Source organism: Numenius arquata, chromosome 12, assembly GCF_964106895.1.
Source record: "Numenius arquata chromosome 12, bNumArq3.hap1.1, whole genome shotgun sequence".
Classification (NCBI taxonomy): domain Eukaryota; kingdom Metazoa; phylum Chordata; class Aves; order Charadriiformes; family Scolopacidae; genus Numenius; species Numenius arquata.
In genome coordinates, this window is record NC_133587.1 from 31560310 (window position 1) to 31574276 (window position 13967).

At 37.2% G+C, this 13967-nt stretch overlaps 1 non-coding gene across 1 annotated transcript; it reads left to right on the forward strand.

Annotated features, from left to right (window-relative positions):
- The first annotated feature begins 12671 nt into the window (after positions 1-12671).
- TRNAG-UCC (transfer RNA glycine (anticodon UCC)) lies at positions 12672-12743 on the forward strand. The gene has a single exon. It is a non-coding gene; the product is annotated as a tRNA-Gly (tRNA).
- Positions 12744-13967: the final 1224 nt, after the last annotated feature.

Here is a 13967-nt window from a genome sequence, read left to right on the forward strand (position 1 = left end):
GTCGGAAAGGAGTCTTGTGTGGGATCAGTTCTACAATTCTTTCACTGACTGACTCTGTCATCATTATTCCAGAGACCAGTTTATGATCAGTGAGGTGTGGATCATAAGCACTGGGAAGCGTGGGTTTGGTAGAAGACTGACCATACATGTGATTTTTTTTCTTTAATAAGACAAAGAATGGATACAATTGAATGGATAGTATGAAAGTTCATTGACAACTCTTTACAACTTTCCTTGTTCAGAGGTACTGTTAGTTATAGTCTTTAGGACCAGGCAACCTGACCTTACAGATATTAAAAATCAAATATAGGTTATAAAATGTTCTGTTATATTCACATTTTATAAGGAAGGTATTTTAGGGAAGGTGGGATGGAGGAAGAGAACCTGCTCAGTACAAGGGTATGTACATTAGGCCAAATCATATAAAACTTCTAGAATCTAGTCTATGTTTTACTTCAACCCATTGCTCTCCTGCTAGCTTTTTGAGGATATTTTATACTTTTTCGGTATGTCATTATATAGAGTTCTTTAGACTAATTTGGACAACGATGTCTTTTTTTTCTTGTTTGGCATTTATTTTTGTCTTTGACTTATTTCAAAGAATTTGGTTTATTAGTGACAGAATCACAAGTTAACCATTATTTCAGGGTCTAGAGAGTAATGATACCTTGTTAACACTGTGGTTGTTCTCACAGGAATAAGCAGCAATAGGTCAATAATTATCTAGGTAGGCTTTCACTAATCTGATAGATGAGGCACCTTGTATCTGGCAGAGAATATCTTTTCTAAAAGCTGATCTATTTTACTTTTTTTTTTTTTTTTCCCCTCAGCCTGGAATCATAAAATAAATAAGTCTGCAATCAGCTGAAATCAAACTCATTTGCAGCCTTTTTAATACTTAGTAGCTAGCAAGGTTTGACTGGATAATTTAACAATGTTTTCAAGCTTCTACCTAATTAAAATGAAATGGGCTGATACATAAATTCTGAGAAAATATATGCTCAAGCTTCGTAACTTTTTATGCTCTCAACTCAAAACTAGACAAAACATATCAAGTTGGGTATAAATTCTGCTTTGTGTTACAGCTGTGACTAAAAAGCCAGATTAGAACCATAGGAATTTATCCCATGTGATTCAGAAATAAGGAAAATGTGAAACGCATGAGAACTGAAACCAGCTGTTCTTCTACTTCCTTTCACTGAACGTGGAGTGACAGATGACATTGTTTGTAGAGGCCCCATCCATCAGATTTAATGACCTCTTATTAAAACTGTGCCACACTTTTCTCAGGAAGTAAATTTCACCTGTGAGTAAGAGGGAATAAAAGCCAGGAAATTAGGAAGCTTGGAAAAGTATTAACTTTAAAATACTGGAAGTGAAGGCAAAAGATTTTTATCAGTACTTGTGATTACACCTATTCAAGGTTGTCCTGTCTATTATAGTTGTAGATGTTGTGTGAAGTACTTCATATTTTTCCAAATAAGAAAAGCCCAATTCTATTTACAGCATAAAACTGGCTACAGAAATCAGTGGCTGTGAGGGAAAGTGCAACTGATTTAGCCAGTGACTGTGTTATGGTACAACCTGACACAGCATAGGGTCACCTTGTTATCAACAGATTTTTGACACCTTGATGCTGAAATCTGTCTTTTTTGAAAAGGGAATAACAAAAGACAATGTCCTGTGCTCTGCACAATCTTTCAAAGAAGTTATATAACAGCCTTGCACAGAACCCAGTTCTTCCAGCACTCTTGGATGCATTCTGATAGGTTCTGTGGACACATATGAGTTGAACTCTACAAGCAGTCTTTGACTCCATCCTCATCCATTCTTGGTAGTTTTCTTTCTTGAGCCTCACCTCTAAGCACAGAGGCATGGGAGACCTTGTTGGGGAAGTCTAAGACAAAGAAGATACTGATTACCTTGGCCTTATCTGTGTCTGCTGTCACTAAATCACCTACTCCATTCAGCAATGTACACTCATTTCCTTTGTCCAGCCTTTTACTATAAGCATAGTGGTAGCGGTTCTTGTTCATGATATCTGTGCAAGTTTCAACTGTGTCTGAGTTTTGGCTTTACCAACACCATCCGTACATACCCAGGAATCTTTTCTAAACTACTCCTTTATAATTTATCCCTGCTTCCTTCTATATGTTGCCTCTTTGCATTGGAGCTCCATCATGGTCCTCCTTCATTTGATCATGACGGGATCTTGAAACTATATCTCCCACAGCACAAGAAATCTTTCCAACATCTAGTTCATGGGAAAGCTTAACAATACATATTTCTCAAGCTTTCTTGTGAAGCTGTGCTTTCATGCTGTATACTTTCATGCACTTTAAATTAGACTAGCAATGGAAACATTATTTCATCGTCTGGGCACTGTGGTCCTTATCTCCTTTGTATTGAATAAATAGCGCCCAGAGTGCTCCAAAATGTGTGCACTAACTGGCACTAACTAACAGTGGCAAATCAGTAACAAGTACTATGTTTGGCACAGAATTTGTAGTCAGCGATAGGTTACTATATTTTTCATAACAAGCTTAATACCAGGCATAAATGCATGTTACTTCTGCATGAGACTATTACAGGAAAACCAGCACCATTCCTGTCACTGCTCAGAATGCAAAGTACAAAGAATCTTTGCTTTCTCTGAGCAGCAGTGTCAGCATTTTCAGCTGATCATTTTAATAATCAGCTACTTTTAATGACCTGAATCTTACTTGCATTTAGAAATTTTGCTCATCAATGGTACTACCTATTTTCCTTCTTGTTTTTATTTTTCTTTTTTTTCATCTCTCTTTTTTTTTTTTTTTTGCTTCAAAAATAAATGAAGGAATAAAGTGGGAAACATTCAAATATAATGACAATAAGACAAGTATGTCCTCTGATTTAAACCTATTTTGTTAGCTGCAGTCCCAGCGGGAATGAATTTGTTCCATTGATTTATCTTCTCTAGTTTGTTCTTTGATTATTACATTTTATTTTATTTCATTTCTTTTCATGAGTTTTCTTTTCATTTTATTCTGTCATTCTTACTGTTTATCATGTTTTCTTTTATATTTCTTCAGGTTTTAGGAGCAAAGCTTGAATATGTCAGAAGAGCATTTCAGGTGTGTTAGAGAAATCTTTGTAGAGAAGCTGCTTCACTCTAATGTTCTTGGAATACCTCTTTCTTCAGAATTATCTCCTTTGTAGAAATATTTCTTTTATCCAGGGTTTGAGCCCTAGACGTTTCTTTCTCTTATATCCTTTTTCTTTGGAGGTTTATCTCTAAGACATTAAATAAACAATATTTCTTTCCTTAGACTTTCTTTTGTTTATAGAAGGATGAAGGAATTTATCGAAGCAAAGGTCAGATGAGACAGAAGGTCCCTATCTGATTTTTAAAACTAAGTCTTTCTAGAAGAGAGGATAAGGTTTCCTACTAAAGCATGATTTTCAGAATATGTTGAGCACCTGCAGCTCCTGCTAACTTCAAAAGAATATGTGCATAGTAGGCATCTCTGAAAAATTAGCCCAGTGCCCTTCCATTGCCCTTCTCCAGTCTGTGCCAAACACAAGAGGAACCCAATGAGAATAAAGGGTTTTATTCTGAAACAGGTGCACATATGGATTCATGGGGGAAAAGAAGGGAATGTCTGTGTTAGCATAACATGGTTGCCCATTTGATATTTCATCTAATCCTGTATTAACTGTCCTTCTATAAGACCAACTTGTTGGCTATGGCTTATTTGGCAAAACTACAGTAGATGATATGAAATCCAGACAGAGTGAAAAAAATGTATGGAAGGAGTTGAAACTATGTGACTGATTAAAACCAAACAAACTATACAATGTAGGACAGAGAAATAGAGTACTATAAAGACACTTTACTTTGTTAACAGCTTACAAAAAATCAGGCAGTGCTTCTGAATCTTTGTAAGAAATTATACTAAATATGAGACTTACTAATGCTGAAGATGGAAGCTTTAGGCAAAGAAAATCTATGACAGTATGAAAAGTCAGGAGAATTTGTTAGGTTGACATTCATGACCAGAGCTGCAGAACCTACACTGCATGTCAAAAAGCAAAGCGAAGAAAGAAAGGTCCACACCAGTCTCAGATAGTACACCTTGCCAAAACAGGCATGGCAAAGGAGGGTCTTTGGAGAGAAGTGGCTGAAGTATCTGTTTTAATAGTCATTACCTTGACATGCAAGGCGTAAAGACTTTCAGAGTACTGTCCTTAGCATTATTAGTCATGTGATATGCTACCCAATAAAAATCCCTCATACTTCATTATTAGTAGGACTGTGTAGAAAATAGTCCTTTCCTCTGGGGCTTTTGTGAGACTCAGTATGTTTGGAAATCAAGAGATTCTGGTAAAAGGCATCAGTACGAGAAGGTATTCACATCTTCAGTTAACACAGTCATGAGACCCACATCTTTCCTTCACGTTGCGTTGTGTGGAGACATAAAGATAGCAGAACAGCTTTTAGAAGCACTAAGCTGGGTCTGATAAAGCAAATCAGGAATGGAAAAATCTGGTATGATAATTTGCCAGACCTTGTCTTAACATGTCTTGACCAGTTTTGAGAGTTCTGCCTCCTTGTTAAGCTGTAACATCTTTCTAATGACCAGATGTCTCTTTCCTGATTTGTTTAACTTGTGCTTATTTTTGAATAATATGTTGTAACTGTAATTCTTCTATTGGTAGTTTTTAACAAGTAGGTTTTCTTCACAGAACAAAATATGTGACTTCTGCATAACAATACAGTGTTAGGGTAATACAAGCGTGGTGTGATTGCAACGGGAACCCAGAATGTCATGTGGAGGAGTGCAGGGTGGTAAAAGACAAGGCACAGAATGACACTGGAGACCCTGGGGGTACAGGACTCCACAATAGTCAGTTAAAGAAATGCAAACCTGGGAGCTGAGCAAAAATGGTTTAGGGGTAGCAAAGAGATTAAAGAATAAGGATCTGAGGTAAGTGAAACATACCATAATTACTAAACTCATGTATAATGTGAAGAAAGAACAAGGTATGAAAATGTGTAATTTATAAAAATGTATAAAAGTATCCCCATCCAGAGCCTAGGGGAAGGTGAAAGAAACCATTAACAACATACCGCTCCCAGCAAAGGAAAGGAAGAAATCCCATCATCAACATCACTCTCCTCAGGGGTACTGTTGATTCACTGCCTTGTTCTTTCTGAGAAAGTTTGGCTCTGTTGGCCTTAGGATAAAGAGCTGTGGTGGAAAAGAGTATATCCACAGAAAAGATGTAGAAAACTAGGAAGTTTGGTGTAAAATTTTTAATGGTATTATTAATGATATTTGATTTCTATTAAGTAAAGAACTTGGAATAGAAGAATGTAGAATATTTGATTAATTTGTTGAATACTAATAACATTGTAACTGGACTAATAATGATAAATTTTGTATTTTAGCTAGATTTTAGCAGGGCTAACAATAAATTCTTGGCTTAACATGAATGGCATTCTCTCCTTTTTACCCATAAGCAAAATTAAAAAGTAACAAATAAAAAAATCGATAATGGTGACTTACATCTGCTGTATAACATCTGATCTGTGGAAACTCTATATCTGTTTTTAGCCAAAGCAAATGCAGGTCAACTTGATTTGCGGGGAATATTAATTTTACTTCATGGTGCAATTCCCTTTTGTAGACGATGACCAATGCATGAAGAACAAACAAATAATTCTACAGTTCAGCTGATGTCTGATAAGTCGTATTACAGTAGCTGGAGGATTACGTATGAAAATAATCAAATTCTAGACCAAATCATAAAAAAAGAAAGATAAGACAAAGTATACAATGTATCTAAATCTGTTTTAAAAAACATTTACAATTAATCCAATGGAACATTGGTATGACTTGTAATGTAATTTAAGTTTTAGACAATAAAATTCCAACTTAAGAACTATGCAAGAGTCTCTACAGAAAGTTTTGATTAAAATTATGTAATTATCAGTATACAAAGCTACATTAGTTTAACCAAACCTCAAGCAGCTCTGCCATACTTCAAATGCAGAGTATTGATGGCTGAAAAACTTTCATTCCAAATTAACTTGCACAGAAATCGATACTGAGATAATAAAAGGCATGAATTATGGGTGATAAAACTATTGTTGTGCACTTATGCTTATAAATTCAGTCTTAGCATGTCCTAACTAGCAGTGTAAGACAGAACTGTAAGAGAAGTTTTCCTGAATTGTGCAAGAATTTGAAATAATAAAATCTTTTCCCTCCAAAATGTATATGTATTTTGAAACAAATTCTTTTTCTAGAAAGCTTCCCCAGCAAAATGACTACAACTGACAGTTCTACACAGGAATGGGCTATATGATCCAATGCACGTGTTAAACCTCAGAATAACAGTCATTAAAAAGACCTAGCACAGAGAAATACCCACAATCACTTAAATAGTGTACCCCATTTCCATAGAAGTAAATTTCTACATTGAAGGGCAAGAATCAAGTTCCTTAATTGCTCATTTGTCTGTAAGCCTCTGGGATAGAGAATGTTAGTTTATTTAATGCATAAATACTCCAGAGTAATTTTCCCCATATTTATTTTCCACTGGTGCATCAATCATATTTATTTGACAGGGTTTTGGAAAGCATAATCTTTTGGACTGACCATAAAAAATTAAATATACCAACCTTTTCAGAAGGTGATGGGAGAAAAGAAATCCCTACACAACTAAAACAAGTACCAGGTTATACATATTTCCATGTGCATATTTCCCTAAAAAGGCAGATTATCCAGTAATTCCCTACTATTCCCTTTCAGATCCCAGAAAGATAGAGATGGAATAAAGCAGAATCTTAGACTCCAGATCACTATACATATATCCAACATTGTATAGCAAAGATAAATTATATAGCAAGAATAAATAAAAAGATACATTATTTCTGTGGCCAAAATCAATCCGGATGACCTAGTCTAAAGCAAAAGCAGAAACTTTAGTCTAGAAGAGATAGTAAGAGATAAAGGAATAAAATAAATTGACAGAATCATTCTGAATCATTGTCCATGGAGTCTGAATCCTTCTGCTACTAAAAAAATTAATTCCCATTCTCAATTAGGTCTTTGTTTTCGGCCTTCACAGTCAAATCTTCCAGTGATGTCTTCTGACGTTAGGTGGAGGCTGTGGGTGTGCCTTGCCTTGCTTAAAAACATGCCAAGAAAGCGGTCTGAAGCAAGGAGGAATGGGAAAGAAGAACAGGAGTGTGCTGGAGAATAAAAAAAAGGAAAAATACGCTACCGAATCTTTGGGTTTCTTTAATCATATATGATGCTAAACTATATACATGACTTCTACATTTTAAATCTGTAGAAATAAAGAGGTCCTTTTGCTACTCTTCTCTTACTGTATCTATAAATCTGATCATCTAGAACAGACGTTGTTGTGGAAAGGGGTACAAGTATAAGGATGAAAGTGTTTGAAGCCTACGTACTTAAGGACTTCAGATCTGTCTAATAAATCTGGAATAGTGACAGAAAGTTGCTTAGCTGCCTTGGTTTTAATCAATAATAACCACCCTTGTTTTTTAATAAACCTCTTTGTTTGGGGTTGGATTTTTAAGAATGTTTGCTTGTGTTCTTTTCAAATGGAGGAAGTTCAGTGAATTCTGCTTCCTTGAGGCACCGTAGAAAGCCAGTAAAGTTCTTGCTAATTGAGTAGCTCATTTCTAAATATTAAATAATTTCTGAGACATGAATTGTGTTTATCTTGAAAACATCTAAATTACTGTTGAATGTCTTGCATCTGGTCTGCACAAAAAATATCACTGTCTATACGTTAATGAACCTCAAACATCATTTTCCTAGATGACATTCCCATTCTCAACATAACTGCCAATAAGAACAATTTAGACTGAGAGAAAATGAGAGTTTTCGTTTTGCGATTTATCGTGAATTTAAAAATGTTCAGGTTATATCATTGTCACCTTGTGTAAAACTTTTAAGTTTGAGCTAACGACCTCATATTTTTAACATCAATAGAAAGAAAATGTCCCTCCAGAAGGTGATTCACCAGCTTATTTTAGACACTTATGGCAGGCCGAGATGAATCACCCTCTGAAGGTGCCGATGCACTTTTCTACATAGCATCCCAGCTTCTGAAGCCAAGTGAATGCATGAAAAAAATCTCAGTTCAGATTTTCATTTAACTTCCTGTCCCCTGATAAGTCAAAGAAAAGCTAAAGAAAAGAACCAATAATGGCTTAAGAAGTATTTAATATTTAAAAAAAAAAAAAAATTATTATTTTGGGGTCAGTTGCCTAATTTTCAGTTGATTTCTTCATTGGGATGGCTAAAAAGAAGCTAACTGGTGAGTTCTTTATTTTAGCTGTACTGTATCAGCCTTGTCAGGGCTGCGATGCATCCAGTGAGCATTCCTTAGCACTAAGAATCACATTTCTCAGGACACTTGGGTTTATTTTTTCATGTTAACAGCTTACTATTATTCATAGAATTATGAATCTTACATACACCACAGAAAGAATTGCATTGCTTGCCATTAAATTTCTGTTAGTTGTTGGTAGGGAAAAGAGTACTTAGTTTATTTTTGAAAAGTCAATCATTTTTCTAGATTTTCTAGATTTAATTTAAAAAGACTCAACAATTGTCATGAGAAATGATAGAATTACTAATATTTTCTATTAAATCCAGAATAATGTCATTTTATTAACTAGAGAAAATATAATTTATGATTAAAGCAACCAAGCTAACCAATGTCACAAATGTTAAAAAATATTTGCAAGATTTCTTGATGGACAGCAACAAGTCAAGAATTTTGAAATGTCATCTTTATAGTCCTTTTTAAAGTATTCCTAAATTTGAGTTGTTATCTTCTTTGATAAAGATAAATATTTGTCTATGTGTATGTTGTCTTTATCGTATGTAAGGACTGACCACTCAAGGAGACTGACTTGGTACAACAAAGTATATATCTATGTGAGTAGTTTGATTGGAGAACAGCATTTGGCAAACTGAAGTCAGTACCTAAGACAATCAGGTTATAAAAAAAATAAAGAATAGTAATGATAGAAAAATAGATGAGATTTTCAAGCTAGAGCCTTATGAAGGTTGATTATTAATTTTTTAATTTAGCATACTTGGCTTATCCTAAGTAAATGACTTCTGAAAACCTTTTTTTCTGTTGGCGTATTAGGTGTAAATACATAAAGCTTTCAAAGGATCACGTCTGTAATATTATTATACCACTATTTACCCAATATATTTTAGGCATTTTTCTTTTCTGAAACTTAGATGCCTTTTGTTTTGAAGATCTAATGCTGTCTCTACTAGAGAAGTTCATAAAGCTTGTGCTGGATAATAGACAGCTTCTGTTCAGATGGCAGCACTAAATCTGAAATCTTTTGGAACATATTCTGAAAGTGTTCTGAAGTCTTTTGGAATATATTCTTCTTATTTTTATCTTTTTGCTCTGATATGGACTAAGGAATCATCGGACTAACATTATAAGCGTATTATCCTTCCAGACCAACTAAACAAAGTTCTATACTCTGAGGAGAAGCTTATTGCTAGAAAACTGGACAAATTCAATGTTGGTTAGATCTAGGGCTTTTTTTTAATATTTTAATAGCTTCTAGATTTCTACAGGCGGTGGATCTGCAGCACCTCAATTACACAATTAGCTGAGGCCTTGCACTGTAAACAAAAAGCATATGTAGCATGCCCAGATCCTCAGCGATAACAGAGGTCACTAGCAGTGAGCAGGACATGTCCTTTGCCAGAAAAGCAATGTTGCTGCACCTGCACTGAGCAGTCTTTGAAACAAGGGTTAATTGAGAGGTCAGCATGATGATGCACTAAGTAGCTGAAGACGATATTGCAGCAAAAACAGTCACATATGCAACTAATTTGGTGTAAACCCAAACAAAGGAAACCTTTAATAAGAAAGCAGGGAGTGTGTCATTACGCGTGTGGTAGGAATCCTTTTAATTATGCCACAGTAAAGTACTTCCTCTCTGCTATATGCGGTAGACTTGTAGTCAACAGATTTGTTGCCTAGTGAATTAAAACCGGATTAGGAAACGCTACCATTGCACGCTCATCTTGTTCTGATAAGACGTAATAACGGTTAATTTGATCTTCTTGTTCATCAAGTGCTACTGGAATCTGTGTATCTATGTGTCTGTGTGAGAGAGAGAGAGGGAAAGCACGAAATCATCATGAGAAACTTCATGAAGAGCCCTTGATTTGGCAGTGTGTGTGCGTTGCCTGAACATGGAAGAGTTACTGAAGTTAAGGAGGCTTTGCATTTGGGACTGGAACACTGGGGTCAGATTTCAGTGGATTTCCAGGTGCCAACAGATGTTCAGAAGTGTTTCTAGAATTCCTTAAGCAGGATAAGATTACTATGACTTTGAGAATGTGGCCTTCAGTTTATCTGCAACTTCGGGTGCTTAAATTCTTTAGGAATCTCGTGCTTGTTTAAGAAGCTTTATGAACTGAAACCCAGGTGGCTGTCGTTCACAAAGCTCCCCTTAGTTCATCCTGCTTCTCTGTCTGGGTCTGCCCAACCAATCCAGCTTCCAGCTCTCTCAGAGCAGGCAATCCTCATCCAGTGCTTTTTCTCAATTCAAAGGGGGCCCATCTCCCTTTCCAGTTCTACCACACGGTTTTAAAATCATCCTCTTCACTCTGTTTTGCCTAAAAATAAGGGATGATGAGATAACAAAGAGGACATAGTTAAGGTTACAACTTTAAGAAAGAGGAATAGCATTCTTAGAAAGAAAAAAATCTGTACTTCCTCCAGACCGACTTCTTTACTAAAGTTATTAAAATTTCATAAATGGTAAGGTAATGATTTTCAAATGGTAGTCCACAGACTTTCAGGTTCCATGGAATATTTCTGAAGGGAAATATGTAAAGAATAGCCTTTTGGGTTGATTGTTAAACCATACTCTTCAGTAATGTTGAAAACAACTGTTGCTAGGCTTAAATTTATTATCCATCCCTTTTCAGTTTTACTGGAAAAAATTTATGATGTCTACAGATTAGAAGAAAAGCATGAAAATCATTACAATAAGGTATGTATTTTTAAGAAGTGATTGTGATTAGTGAATTTATGTGTCCCGTTGCATCATCATCTTACACGACTAACCTACTGGTTCAGGGCTAAGGCCCCACGTAAAAGGGTTCCATAAGAAGCGCACAGAATATCTGGTGCTAAAGGAATGGTTTGCTGTGCATCCACCATGTAACTGAAGTGTGTGTTTGCAAAGGAAGGCATGTGCTTTGGCATGGCACATAAAGCGAAAATACCTCATTCAGCAGAGCCCTCTTAGCTTGCTCTGTTAAATCTTAGTTATAAATACACTTAACAGTATATACTCGCAATGTATTTGCAGAGCCTTCCAAATAAGGTGTTGGCTGATTTTGCTGCTTTTTAAAGTAAATTGTGAGGAGAAAGTGAGAAAAGGCTTGATATGCTTACTATGGTGTAGCTGTGCTCCATAGGCTTTTCTCTAAGGTGGCATAAGATTTCACCAATATAAACACTAGACAATTGCGGGCAGAATGGCCAGAGTATGCACAGAACCTGCTTTGGACCTATTCATCCCTCAGATGCAGGCAAAGTGACAGAAAGGGTCAGGAATCGGGAGACTGATGGATGCCTAATCAATGTTGTCTTACAACTTTTCTGACAAACATAGCAGTAAGCTTAAGATTGAGGACTTGAGACTGAAAGAGTCTCTTTATTAAGGAATCGAGAGCTGGCACAGAATGTTTTCATCCATAAGCTCACTGAGAAAAGCAATACATTCCTGCATATTAAGAACCAGATCTGTCTGTAAACAGGACATTGTCAGAAGAGAAATCACAGATGCCCTAGAATGCCCTGGGTTATTCACAGGATATCCTCACAGCATGTCATTTTTGAGAATTTTTCCTTCTAAAGGAGTTTGTTGGCTCCATCCAGCATAATAAAAAACCTTTCATCATACATTATGTAATAAAAATGTACTTAAATTGGAGATTAAAACTTTCAAAGTTGTGTTTCAGATAATCCCCTTTCAAACATCAACCTTTTGTAAACCTATTCAGCTTATTTTCAGCTACAATTTCCATGTGATCTTGTGTTTCTTCGGATGGTCCTGAGAAGAGAAAAGCAGTAGCTGAGGTAAAGGACAGCATACAACAATCATTATAATTTTTTCCACCTAACCCTTCAAACATGAAATAAAAAAGCTCATCAGAGTTCAACATTAATGCTGGCAAGAGTATTTCTTTTACTAAATATGGTGAAATGAAGATGCTTATTTCATGAGACTGGAGCTGTTAGCTGGCCTTTTTTCCAATTGTGCTGTTATCTGCAGTGCCATTTCTGAAGGTTTTAGTCTTTTTACTTGGAATTTCTTTCAAACAAACCAGGACATTGGAAATATTTCACTGAACAATACCTCAAGTTTTTCACTGTTAAAAAAAAAAAAAAAAAAAAAAAAAAGGAAAGAAAAGAAAAGAAAAAAATTTTCCAGCAGCCTCAGTAGCTGTGGAGAAAACTTGACCCTTTCCTTCAAAAAGTAGTCCTTTTTTGCTCTCGCGGTAGATAGTAAACCCTGTGGTTAGACCAGGATGGGGTGGACTCTAGAAGACAAGAAAGAATCTAGCTGCAGTAGGGGTTTTAAGCAGGCGTTGGTGGTATAGTGGTGAGCATAGCTGCCTTCCAAGCAGTTGACCCGGGTTCGATTCCCGGCCAACGCAGAAGCGTTTTTTGGCAACCTCGTCCTCGAAGCGGCTGGCGCGCCAGCGGGTGGTGCTGCCATCCAGGGGGACCTCGACAGGCTGGAGAACCTGCTGAGGTTTAACGAGGAGAGAGGTGCAAAGTCCTGCAGCTGGGGAGGAGCAGCACTTATATGCAAGAGATTTGAGAACGGCTTGGTAGAAAAGCATCTGAGGGTCCTGGTGGATGCCAAGTTGAACATGAGCGAGGAACGTACCCTTTCAGGAAAGGTGGCTAAGGGCGGCCTAGGCTGCATGAGACAGAGTTTTGCAGGTAGGTCATCCTTCCCCTCAGCACCAGTGAGGCCACACCTGGAGTGCTGACCGTGTCTCAGTTCTGGGCTCTCCAGTATGGTAGAGGCATGGAGATAACTGGAGAGCATCCAGTGAAAGGTCACAAGGATGGTTAAAGTGCTGGGTGGAGCTTCTCTGCTATGAGGAAAGGCTGAGAGAGCTGTTTAGCCCTGAGAAGAGAAGGCTCAGGAGGTGACCTTATCAATGTATATAAACACCTGAAGGGAAGGGGCAAAGAGGATGGAGCCGGGCTTTTTTCAGTGGTGCCCAGTGACTGGACCAGATGCAAAGGGCACAAACTGAAACACAGGAGGTTCCCTCTGAACATCAGGAAACACCTTCACTGTGAAGGTGATCAAGTACTGGCACAGGTTGCCCAGAGAAGTTGTGGAGTCTCCATCTTTAGACATATTCAAAAGCTGTCTGAATGTGATCCTGGATACTTGGCTTTAGGTGGTCCTGCTTGAGCAGAGGTGTCGGACCAGATGACCTCCAGATGTCCCTTCCAACCTCAACCATTCTGTGAGTCTATGATTCTGTGCATCAAGCCAAGGAGTTGAGCCAAGGCAAGAACTGAGGGCAGAGGACCAATACAAGATGTTAGTGATTTCTCTAGGAATGGACATGGCAGTAGGAGCTGGGCTGAGAGACAAGGCAGCCGAAGGAAGATGTGTTACTCCAGCAGAGCTAGAGCAATGCATAAAAACTATGGTTCACTACAGAGCCAGTAGCTAGTGCCTTCAGGAGCCATCAGATACACAAAAGTTTTGGGTTAAGTACCTCTCAGGGAGTCTCACTGTCTGAGTACCCCTCCAGGTCTCCGAGAGTGTGAATTGGTTTTGGTTATAGGTTATAGGCTTATAGGAGAAGGAAGGAAGGGAGGAAGGAAGGAAAAAAGAAGGAAGGAAAACA